This window comes from Topomyia yanbarensis, chromosome 1 (genome assembly GCF_030247195.1).
Source record: "Topomyia yanbarensis strain Yona2022 chromosome 1, ASM3024719v1, whole genome shotgun sequence".
In the NCBI taxonomy this organism is placed as follows: domain Eukaryota; kingdom Metazoa; phylum Arthropoda; class Insecta; order Diptera; family Culicidae; genus Topomyia; species Topomyia yanbarensis.
In genome coordinates this window covers 72,697,946-72,711,298 of record NC_080670.1, presented here as the reverse complement: position 1 = coordinate 72,711,298, position 13,353 = coordinate 72,697,946, and positions in this window count along the sequence as shown.

The following is a 13,353-nucleotide window of genomic DNA, read 5'->3' as shown; positions in this document are numbered from 1 at the left end:
TAATGAGCTGATTCAGATGATGTGTGTCTTTGCTAACTGACAGCATCAGATTTTCAACTAGATGATTGAGTTGTTTCAGCAATTGTTTTGTTCATTCAAAAACAAAAATGAAAGTTTAGAAAAATCAACAATCGTTTAGCTGTACCAAATTTTAACCAATCGATTTCAGAAATTCGACCAATATATTAGTTGCTATGCGATCGGTAGCGTTTCCGTGAGTGAATCTGGTGACGCTAAGAAGCGGAAACTGAGACATAAGCTTAAGGAGCAACGTGAAACTAATGTTTTCACGGTTGTATACCTTGAGTCCCCTGATAAATGTGAAGAGGAACTGAATCAGGTGGATGAAAAGCTAGCTAAAATTCGCGATCAGTTAGAAAATCGTAAGCCAAGAAAATCAGAGTTACCTGTACTGAAAACAAGGTTGATACATTTGTGTTTCAGATTAGAGCGCTTGAAAAAGAATTTTGCAACAGATGGGTTGGAGGCAATTGCGCTAAAGCTGCTGAACGACCATTTCACATTCTGGTCTACAGATCCAGATACCAGAAAACGAACAGAAGAACAAATCAGAAAAGACTTAAGTAACTTGAGCATTTGTGAGGAAGAACAGAATAGGATAGAAGAATCAGAGCAGCAGGAGACAGATTCTAGTAGTAGGGAAAGTCAGTTGGAATCTGATGCAGCAAAGAGGAAAGTTAAAAGGGGTAAATCGACAAGTACTCCGAGAAGGAAAGTCGTAGATTTAGAAAAGGGAAAGAATAGTGAGGAAATGTTTAAGAAATTGATAGAGCACGTGAATAAATATATTGAATCGAAGCTAAGCAGCCTCGACAACGGGAAGGCTGATAAAGTGAGTTCGTCTTCCGAGGAAGTGAGCGAGAAGGACGTAATACGGAAAAATAGCAATAGTAGGCAGATGAAAAATGATAAGAAGGGAAAGAATCGGAAGAAGGAAATACAGGAAGAAATTGACAGTAATAGTAGTTGTAGTAGTAGCTCTGATAACGACAGCGATAGGCCGCATGCTCCAAGGCGAAGACCACGCTCAGTAGTAGACTGGAGGATGAAATATGATGGAAAGGATGAAGGAAAAAAGATGAATAAATTCATAGCGGAAGTCGAGTTCATGGCAGAAGCTGAGAATATGAGTAAGCATGCGCTATTCAACGAAGCCATCCATCTCTTCATTGGGGACGCTAGAACGTGGTATATGGAAGGGAAGAGTAACCAGGACTTCCGAAATTGGAGAGAGTTGGTTACAGAGCTGAAGCTGGAATTCCAACCACCGGATATGGATTTCCACCACGAGCAGCAGGCCGCTCAACGAAGACAGAGGAGATCGGAGAAGTTTCAGGACTACTACAATGCTGTGTTGGAAATTTTTCGTTACATGGCCGTCCAACCGAGTGAGCAGCGGAAATTTGACATTATTTTCAGGAACCTCCGCTCGAATTACAAAAATGTCCTTGTGGTGAAAGGGATTAGTAGTCTGAAGGCATTGAAGCGGTGGGGGAGAAAATTGGATTCCGCGAACATGTGGATGTATAGAAGCAAGGATGCAGACACTTCCAAAACAGCACATGTGCACGAGGTGGAAGGTACGCCCCACCAGAGAGATGAAAAATCCAGAGGAAAGTCCTGGAAAGGCAATCGTTTTGCGGGAAAGCCGGATTGGAAGTCTCAACATAATAATTCCAAGCCATTTGTCCCGCGAAAGCCGTATGCTGGGAAAGAAAATATCCAGCAAGGGTCAAGCCAAGGTGATATCGAGAAGCGAATCGCCAGCTACAGAGTTCCGGACAAATTAGTGTGCTTCAACTGTAGAGGGAAGTTCCACCATTACGAGGCTTGTTTAATGGACAAGGAGGTGTTTTGTACAGTATGTGGTTTCCACGACTTCACGAGAGAAAAATGTCCTTATTGCGCAAAAAACGGGCGCAGCTCGGCGTAGAAGGTCGTCGACTACAGCCTAAAAAGCCTTCAACTGTTTTTGTTCCGTACTGTTCCGAGGTTAGCGAATTGAAACTAAAGCTAGAAGGCGATGATAGACCGTTTGTTGAAATTGGAGTGATGGGAGTGGAAATAATTGGACTGCTGGACAGTGGAGCACAGGTTTCTATTTTAGGAGCAGGTAGCGAGAAGTTAATCAGGCGAATTAAAATTGAAAATGTTTAGCACTGAAATGAAGCTTTCGTCTGATGGAGGAGATAGGTTGGAAGTGATAGGATATGTGAATCTGCCAATCACATTCAACGGGCAGACAAAAATACTCACTACCCTGATTGCACCATCGATGAAACGTCGTTTGATATTGGGGATTAATTTCTGGCGATTATTTCAAATAGAACCCACGATTAAAGGACCGCCAGGACGAGTAGTACACGCGTTGGAGGTCAAGATCGCCGAGCCAGAAGGAAGCGATCGTCTAACATCGGAACAACTGAAGCAAATAGAGGAGGTGAAAAAGACGTTCAAGGTATTTGTTGAAGGAAGACAGCTGGAAACCACACCGCTGATCTCGCATACGATCGATTTCACGGAAAATTATAAACAAGCAGACCCGGTGAGACTGAATCCATACCCTTGGTCGCCGGAGGTACAGAAAAACGTCAACGAGGAGCTCGATAAGTGGATCAAATCTGGAGTTGTGGAACGATCAAACAGCGATTGGGCATTGCTTATCGTACCAGTGATGAAGAAGACCACTGGAGAGGACGGAGTGGAAAACATCAAGGTCCGAATGTGCCTGGATGCGAGGAAGCTGAACGAGAGGATGAGGAAGGATGCCTACCCACTACCCCACCAAGATAGGATTCTAGGAAGGTTGGGACCGGCTAAGTTTCTATCGACAATTGATCTGTCGAAGGCTTTCTGGCAGATACCACTGGATCCTGCATCGAGGAAGTATACAGCGTTCAGAGTTTTCGGTCGAGGTTTGTTCCAGTTCACCCGCTTGCCATTCGGTCTGGTCAATAGCCCAGCAACCTTATCGAGGCTGATGGACCAAGTTCTGGGTTACGGTGAACTGGAACCAAACGTGTTCGTGTATCTCGATGATATCGTGATTGCGAGCGACACGTTTGAGGACCATATTCGAAGCCCACAGGAAGTGGCAAGGCGTTTGAATGCTGCCAACCTGTCCATAAATGTCGAGAAGTCCAAGTTCTGCGTTTCAGAACTTCCGTATCTTGGTTTTATTCTCTCTGAGGAAGGAGTACGACCAAACCCAGATAAAGTCGAGGCCATCGTGAACTTTGAACGGCCATCATCGGTGCGTTCACTGAGGCGTTTCTTGGGCATGGTCAATTATTACCGTCGCTTCATAGAAGGGTTCAGCGAATTGACCACTCCATTGACGGACCTGCTCAAGAGGGAACCGAAGGTAGTAGCATGGAGCGACGGGGCGGAAAGTGCGTTTAATGCGCTGAAGGAGAAACTAATCACTGCACCGATTCTAGACAGTCCTAATTTCGATCGTCCTTTCAAAATCCAAACGGATGCCTGCGACATCGCCATCGCCGGGATTTTGACTCAAGAGGACGATGGGAAAGAGTATGTCGTAGCTTATTTCTCGAGGAAGCTCACGACACCACAACGTTCGTGGAAGGCCGCAGAAAAGGAAGGATTAGATGCGTTGGAGTCCATAGAGAAGTTTCGTCCGTATGTCGAGGGCACGAGGTTCACATTAGTAACGGACTCGTCGGCACTGTCGTTCATAATGAACACAAAATGGAAACCTTCATCGAAGCTCAGTCGATGGAGCATTCTCCTACAGCAGTATGACATGCAGGTCAAACATCGGAAGGGTTCTGAAAACGTTGTCGCAGATGCCCTGTCCAGAGCTATGGAAGTGCTAGAAGTTACAGGAGAGAATGACTGGTACTCCAAGCTATTCCGGAAGGTAGAAGCAAACCCGGAAAACTTCGCAGATTTCAAGATTGAGGAGAACAAACTCTACAAGTTCGTATCAGTAGCTTCTGATGTATTAGACTACAGATACGAATGGAAGCTATGCCTACCGGGGCTTTACGAAAGTCGATTCTGAAGGAGGAACACGACGACTGTTTGCACCCGGGTTACGAGAAAACTCTGCAGCGGCTGAAGACCCGGTACTACTGGCCAAAGATGGCGGTAGAAACGAAACATCACATTCAGGGTTGCGATATGTGCAAGCAGTGTAAACCTTCGGTTGCACCATTAGCTGCGCCGATGGGGAAGCAGAAATTAACTGATCGTCCGTTTCAGATCTTGGCGTTGGACTTCATCCAAAATCTGCCTAGAAGTCGGAATGGTAATTGTCATTTACTAGTTCTAATGGATATCTTTTCCAAATGGACAATGCTCATTCCGACGAAGAAGATTGAGGCCAAGTCCGTCTGCAGAATTGTGGAGGATCAGTGGATGAGACGCTTTGGGACACCGGAGGTGGTGATAAGCGATAATGCTACCACATTCTTGGGTAAGGAGTTCCAAGGTCTTCTGAAGCAACGAGGAGTTCAGCACTGGCCAAATGCAAGGCATCACAGCCAGGCCAACCCAGTTGAGCGGACAAACCGAACGATTAATGCCTGCCTGAGGACGTATATGCAAGCGGATAAACGGATTTGGGATACTCGAGTCGCCGAAGTTGAAGAATTGATCAACACATCGGTGCACTCATCAACAGGGTATACGCCATACCGAATTCTGTATGGGCATGAGAAGGTCGTTAAGGGGGAGGAGCATCGTCTGGAGCGAGACAAGGGGGAACTTTCGGTTGAAGTTAGAGACCAGTATAGAAGAGAAGTTGGAGGAAACATGCTTGATAAGGTGAAGAAAAACTTGGAGAAGAGCAACGAAAAGCACCGCAGGGTGTACAATCTGAGGCACAAAAAGTTCTCACCAACTTACCAGATTGGACAGAAAGTTTTCAAGCGGAATTTTCGGTCATCCTCTGCAGCTGATCATTATAATGCGAAGTATGGCCCGCTTTTCCTTCCATGCAGGATCGTTGTCAAAAGGGGTAGTAGCTCTTACGAATTGGTGGATGAACAAGGGAAAAATCTTGGAGTATTTTCATCCAATGATATCCGGCCTAGTAGCGAGATTCTTCCGAACAAAACATCTTCCTAAAAAAAACGAAAATAATAACAAAGCTCCTGAATGAAGCATTTTCTCAGGAACCATAAGTTATGCAATAAAAATTGGACTAAACCGTTTTGCGCGTTAAGGGCACAAGACCTAATTTTAATTAAGTTTTGTTTTTTTTTTGTGTTTCGAATTCATCTCGTCAGTAACTAGCACCATCTGGGTGTCTAGTTAGACGATGTATCTAAACTAGTACCCAAATTAGCACTAGTTAGACACAAAAAATTCCAAACAGTTCACACGACATATGTGAACGCCTAAAGCCACATGTCCCGAATGATGTCCCGGGAAGCAAATATAGCTCTGGTTTGCCGACGAGAAAGCGAAGACGAACTCTTGTCTTTTGGTTCAAGAAACCAAACGCCTGGTATTATGCAATAAAAATTGGACTAAACCGTTTTGCGCGTTAAGGGCACAAGACCTAATTTTAATTAAGTTTTGTTTTTTTTTTTGTGTTTCGAATTCATCTCGTCAGTAACTAGCACCATCTGGGTGTCTAGTTAGACGATGTATCTAAACTAGTACCCAAATTAGCACTAGTTAGACACAAAAAATTCCAAACAGTTCACACGACATATGTGAACGCCTAAAGCCACATGTCCCGAATGATGTCCCGGGAAGCAAATATAGCTCTGGTTTGCTGACGAGAAAGCGAAGACGAACTCTTGTCTTTTGGTTCAAGAAACCAAACGCCTGGTATTATGCAATAAAAATTGGACTAAACCGTTTTGCGCGTTAAGGGCACAAGACCTAATTTTAATTAAGTTTTGTTTTTTTTTGTGTTTCGAATTCATCTCGTCAGTAACTAGCACCATCTGGGTGTCTAGTTAGACGATGTATCTAAACTAGTACCCAAATTAGCACTAGTTAGACACAAAAAATTCCAAACAGTTCACACGACATATGTGAACGCCTAAAACCACATGTCCCGAATGATGTCCCGGGAAGCAAATATAGCTCTGGTTTGCTGACGAGAAAGCGAAGACGAACTCTTGTCTTTTGGTTCAAGAAACCAAACGCCTGGTATTATGCAATAAAAATTGGACTAAACCGTTTTGCGCGTTAAGGGCACAAGACCTAATTTTAATTAAGTTTTGTTTTTTTTTTGTGTTTCGAATTCATCTCGTCAGTAACTAGCACCATCTGGGTGTCTAGTTAGACGATGTATCTAAACTAGTACCCAAATTAGCACTAGTTAGACACAAAAAATTCCAAACAGTTCACACGACATATGTGAACGCCTAAAGCCACATGTCCCGAATGATGTCTCGAGAAGCAAATATAGCTCTGGTTTGCTGACGAGAAAGCGAAGACGAACTCTTGTCTTTTGGTTCAAGAAACCAAACGCCTAGTATTATGCAATAAAAATTGGACTAAACCGTTTTGCGCGTTAAGGGCACAAGACCTAATTATAATTAAGTTTTGTTTTTTTGTGTTTCGAATTCATCTCGTCAGTAACTAGCACCATCTGGGTGTCTAGTTAGACGATGTATCAAAACTAGTACCCAAATTAGCACTAGTTAGACACAAAAAATTCCAAACAAATTAGGTCTTGTGCCCTTAACGCGCAAAACGGTTTAGTCCAATTTTTATTGCATAATACCAGGCGTTTGGTTTCTTGAACCAAAAGACAAGAGTTCGTCTTCGCTTTCTCGTCAGCAAACCAGAGCTATATTTGCTTCCCGGAACATCATTCGGGACATGTGGCTTTAGGCGTTCACATATGTCGTGTGAACTGTTTGGAATTTTTTGTGTCTAACTAGTGCTAATTTGGGTACTAGTTTAGATACATCGTCTAACTAGACACCCAGATGGTGCTAGTTACTGACGAGATGAATTCGAAACACAAAAAAAACAAAACTTAATTAAAATTAGGTCTTGTGCCCTTAACGCGCAAAACGGTTTAGTCCAATTTTTATTGCATAATACCAGGCGTTTGGTTTCTTGAACCAAAAGACAAGAGTTCGTCTTCGCTTTCTCGTCAGCAAACCAGAGCTATATTTGCTTCCCGGGACATCATTCGGGACATGTGGCTTTAGGCGTTCACATATGCCGTGTGAACTGTTTGGAATTTTTTGTGTCTAACTAGTGCTAATTTGGGTACTAGTTTAGATACATCGTCTAACTAGACACCCAGATGGTGCTAGTTACTGACGAGATGAATTCGAAACACAAAAAAAAAACAAAACTTAATTAAAATTAGGTCTTGTGCCCTTAACGCGCAAAACGGTTTAGTCCAATTTTTATTGCATAATACCAGGCGTTTGGTTTCTTGAACCAAAAGACAAGAGTTCGTCTTCGCTTTCTCGTCAGCAAACCAGAGCTATATTTGCTTCCCGGGACATCATTCGGGACATGTGGCTTTAGGCGTTCACATATGTCGTGTGAACTGTTTGGAATTTTTTGTGTCTAACTAGTGCTAATTTGGGTACTAGTTTAGATACATCGTCTAACTAGACACCCAGATGGTGCTAGTTACTGACGAGATGAATTCGAAACACAAAAAAAAACAAAACTTAATTAAAATTAGGTCTTGTGCCCTTAACGCGCAAAACGGTTTAGTCCAATTTTTATTGCATAATACCAGGCGTTTGGTTTCTTGAACCAAAAGACAAGAGTTCGTCTTCGCTTTCTCGTCAGCAAACCAGAGCTATATTTGCTTCCCGGGACATCATTCGGGACATGTGGCTTTAGGCGTTCACATATGTCGTGTGAACTGTTTGGAATTTTTTGTGTCTAACTAGTGCTAATTTGGGTACTAGTTTAGATACATCGTCTAACTAGACACCCAGATGGTGCTAGTTACTGACGAGATGAATTCGAAACACAAAAAAAACAAAACTTAATTAAAATTAGGTTTTGTGCCCCTAACGCGCAAAACGGTTTAGTCCAATTTTTATTGCATAATACCAGGCGTTTGGTTTCTTGAACCAAAAGACAAGAGTTCGTCTTCGCTTTCTCGTCAGCAAACCAGAGCTATATTTGCTTCCCGGGACATCATTCGGGACATGTGGCTTTAGGCGTTCACATATGTCGTGTTAACTGTTTGGAATTTTTTGTGTCTGACTAGTGCTAATTTGGGTACTAGTTTAGATACATCGTCTAACTAGACACCCAGATGGTGCTAGTTACTGACGAGATGAATTCGAAACACAAAAAAAACAAAACTTAATTAAAATTAGGTCTTGTGCCCTTAACGCGCAAAACGGTTTAGTCCAATTTTTATTGCATAATACCAGGCGTTTGGTTTCTTGAACCAAAAGACAAGAGTTCGTCTTCGCTTTCTCGTCAGCAAACCAGAGCTATATTTGCTTCCCGGGACATCATTCGGGACATGTGGCTTTAGGCGTTCACATATGTCGTGTGAACTGTTTGGAATTTTTTTGTGTCTAACTAGTGCTAATTTGGGTACTAGTTTAGATACATCGTCTAACTAGACACCCAGATGGTGCTAGTTACTGACGAGATGAATTCGAAACACAAAAAAAACAAAACTTAATTAAAATTAGGTCTTGTGCCCTTAACGCGCAAAACGGTTTAGTCCAAATTTTATTGCATAATACCAGGCGTTTGGTTTCTTGAACCAAAAGACAAGAGTTCGTCTTCGCTTTCTCGTCAGCAAACCAGAGCTATATTTGCTTCCCGGGACATCATTCGGGACATGTGGCTTTAGGCGTTCACATATGTCGTGTGAACTGTTTGGAATTTTTTGTGTCTAACTAGTGCTAATTTGGGTACTAGTTTAGATACATCGTCTAACTAGACACCCAGATGGTGCTAGTTACTGACGAGATGAATTCGAAACACAAAAAAAAACAAAACCTAACCATAAGTTGCTAACCATGTGCAACGGGCTATAGCATAGGGTTCATCGGTCATCATTGAATAAAGATGGCATATGTACCGCAGAGCGTTCATCTGTTCATCGTCTCCCTCAGTGCGAGTTCATTCTCGTGAGTGGTGCATTTCGATATCAATTAGACGAACAGCCGAGTAACATGTTCCTTGCATTCAGCTATGTGTTCTTCGTTTTAGCTGCAAGGAGAAAAAAATCATTTTGAAAATAATATAATATATATTGTGACGTCACAAAACATAGATAAAACATAAATGAAATAAAACTGAAATCACTTTTGTTGGTTGCAAGAACAAAAGGGTTTCACAGGAAAGAGAACGACAGAAACAGAATATAGGTCGTCGAATTAGAATCTTTTCCTTACATGTAAATCTTGATCGCGGCTTACCTGACCAGAACAGCAACTTATATATGCTCCCGAAATCGACTTGTTTCTGGAGTTGATCCTGAAAATACCCAGGTGGCCAACTGGGGGAACGAATCCTGAAATGAAAGGTTTTAATCAGTCCAACAAAATACGATACAGAATCTAATTAACTTATCTTTCATTGTATTTAACGCTCCGTATAATCCGACGGTTTTAATTTGCTTTTGAGGCGATCCGCCATTGTAATATCACTTACCCTATCAAAATACCAGACCACACGCGATCAAGAGTGTAGGTAGACTGAATTGATTTCTTGTTCATCGACAGTAGTGCCCGATAAGAGAATTGATAAAATAGCAAATCGAAGTAGTAGAATCTCACCATTGGTGTTAAAGGTGATGTATAAGCACAGGATGAAAATCACATGTGACCGATTATGGCAAATTTTAATTCAAATTTAGCTTTTAGTTGCGCACGATTTGTAATGTGTTATATTTCGCTAAAACTTATTAGAATTTTTAACTGTTACGCGTATTATTAAATCAACGTTAATGATTATTATTGGATATGTCTTACAGGTTTTAAAATGTAGTAGTGTTTTTATGTAAATTAAAATAAATGCTGCACATTTATTTTATCGTGGTGGGGGGATAGTGTAACCGTTTGTTACAAAATCCTCTATTTGTTTTAAATATGTGCCTAAATGTTTAGTTGTACTGTCACGTCACTAAATGTAAAAGAGTTAATTATTAGTAGGTTTAGTAGGGTTAGTAGTATAAAATGTGAATTATAAATTATTTGTAAATTGTTAAAATTAGGATTAGTAGGATTAGAATAAACGCACAAATTATTGTCATCACACTAAAACAACACAGTGGGTACAAGTGGGTGGTAAAAGTAACGAACACCAAACCATAGAACAGTTAACGAAAGGGGGAGGAAAGCTGTTATACGGCAGGCGAAAAATGGTAGCGCGACACACCCAAAGTTCGCCCCAAGAAAGCTGTGGAAAACCGCCAAAATGTTACGCTACCGAAGGCATAAAACATCCCGCTGCGACCCCCGCAGGAATCACAAGTTATCTGGCGTTCGTGTGCTCGACACATTAAAAGTGAAGTAAGTTAAAAAAAAATAATAATTCAAAAAGTGAATTGAAGCGTGAGGTGAACCAGATACATTCAGGTAACATTCTAGTTTGACAACGATGGCGAGAATTGCCAAAAACGTGTTACGAGTGAGATTAAACTTATTCCCCACCCTGAATTGTTACCTTCACAGGACCTTCTTTTGGTTTGATATAAAATTTCCTGTGCCTTGGGTGACGCAATCATCACCACCTGGCAGCATACGATTCGGCCTAGCGAGCCCTGGATGCTTGCTACGTCTAACCCGTCAAAGACCAGCGATCGTCCTCTGGCCTTGGGCCATAACCGCTAAGGAGGACTTACCCCTCTCGGCACGGTCACTCCGGTATCGTCCTGGGCCTGTCGATACTAGTCAATGAGGGAAGACGCCAACAGCCGCCATTAGGCTCCACCAACGCCGTTAAGAACCCGCCAATCCCACCAGCGAAATAGAGTATCCATTGTCACCAGTTCCCGAACCCCATCGTAGTCAGCACCAGCAACGCGAGCGCTCGCAGGACGACCCTGAACCACCAGCAACTTTCGGCAACAGCAGCGGTACGTACCAGTATAAACCCACAACCAGGGTTGTTAATCGATAATTAATCGTCATCGTCGATAACGTTAACCACCCGTCAACGTCATCGGAAACTCCGTTAACGATAATGTATCGTCAGATTCATCGTCATCGTCGATAATTCATCGGTGGTTATCGCGATACATTTTGCGTTACTTTCCCGTTTATTGGAGTTGAAGTTGATGCGGTTAACTTTCAATTGTTTAGAAATAAATAACTATTAAAGGACATGTTGTTGGCAGTTGAACATCAATAGTATTGGACATTTTCTATGCAAAAGGGGGTTCGACGATGTGTCAAAATGGTTTTTTTGTCAACTTTTCGGGAGTGTTTTATATTGAAGGGAAAGTTATTGGCAGTTGACAATCATTAGTTTTGGACATTTTCCATACACAGGGGGTTCGACGCTGTGTCAAAATTGATTTTTTTTCAACTTTTAGGGAAAGTTTATTATATTGAAGAAGTTATTAATAAGTGAAAATCAATAGTTTTGGGCATGTACCGTCGGTGCGTCAAAATAGAATTTTTTTCAACTTTTTGCAAACTTTTTATATTGAAGAGCAGGTTGTTGGCAGTTGAAAATCGATAGTTTTGGACATTTTCAATTCACAGGAGAACCCACCAGTGCACAGTGTTTTCAAAATGGCAAAAAGGTGAAAGAAATTCTTTGAACCACGAAAAACATTTTTAGCTATAGTGTCTTCAGCAAAGTTTATTTATATTTTTTTGCATTTAAAAAGTATTAGTTGGGTGATCAATCCCTCTAAAGCTGAGAAGCAAATTTTTGTTTGGTCATTCATGAAAATAAAAAAAAACTTTTTTTGACGAAGTTGTTGAGAATATCTTTAGTATTAACTTCGCTGAAGAGACTATGTGTCTATCTGTCGATTTAATTATACGTTTGTAAAGATTTCTTTGATATACCCCACAAAATTGCTTATTTCAAAATACTTTTCCTGGTAATTTTGTAGAATTTCAAAATGTTCCAAGATTTCGTTCAGCATAAGAAAAAGCAGAATTTTTGCAATGTTAGTTTATTTGTATCTCTTACAACTTAGAAGTTATCGAATGATTTAGTGTCCAAAAAGCAATGTTTTGGTATGGAAGCCACAAATTTCCGCAGGAATAGCTTCACCAAGACAGAATCTTGTTACATAGTGGAGAGAAGAAACGGAGGAGGGGCTAAAAGCTTCCCAACTAGAAAAAAATATGCATTGGAAATATGTATATTCTCCTTTTTAAAATTCAAAATCTCCTAGTTTAAATTAAAATTATAATAAAATATTTTAATCACCTAATGGCCTAATAATAGTGGTTTAGTAGTTTTTTGAATATATGTCTTTGCGTGATAAAAATTACTAATTACACAATACCTTAAAATTTGTTTTCTTCATGGTCAAAACAATTTTGATCACCTTTTTGCCGCACTGTGCACCTGGGACTCTTCTGTGCACCAACTTACTCAAAAAGTTAAAAAAAAATTCCATTTTGACACATCGTCGGACCCTTCTGCGTATTGAAAATGTCCAAAATTATTGATTTTCAACTGCCAACAACTTTCCCTTCAGTATGATACACTTTCCCGAAAAGTTGAAAAAAAACACCGCTATGCATAGAAAATGTCCAAAACTATTGATTTTCAACTGCCAACAACATGTCCTTCAATAGCTATTTATTTCTAAACAACTGAAAGTTAACCGCATCAATTTCAACTCCAATAAACGGGAAAGTAACGCAAAATGTATCGCGATAACCGATGAACCGACGATGACGATGAATGCGACGATACAATTATCGACGATGACGATGAAGGCGACGATACATTATCGTTAACGGAGTTTTCGATGACGATACATTATCGTTAACGAGTAACGCCGATAAATTATCGCGAAAAATGTATCGTATTAACAACCCTGCCCACAACCCACATACACACTCACACACAAGCAATAGTTAAATAAAAGTAAATATTTAAAAGTTAAAGTTTTCATTAATAAAACAGTTTAGATTCCATTTTCAATTTGTTTATTTCACAACCCAGTTTAGTTAAGTGATAGTGCCCTGCACAGTTGTCCGCGAGACCCCGCCGATTACCCAGTAGTAAGCCGACCCTGAGACCTAGTTCGAGGGGGCTCTTGCTACTGAGCTTTACCGGGATACACAGTAGAATAGTTACAGCACCCCATCGATTTCCACCTCGGAACCAACAGAGGTCCATGGTGGTCGTATGTGGCAAGATTGTAAGTTATGGGGGAGGGGGATTTGTATATTAGTGTGCTAGGCTCATTATTACTATCCG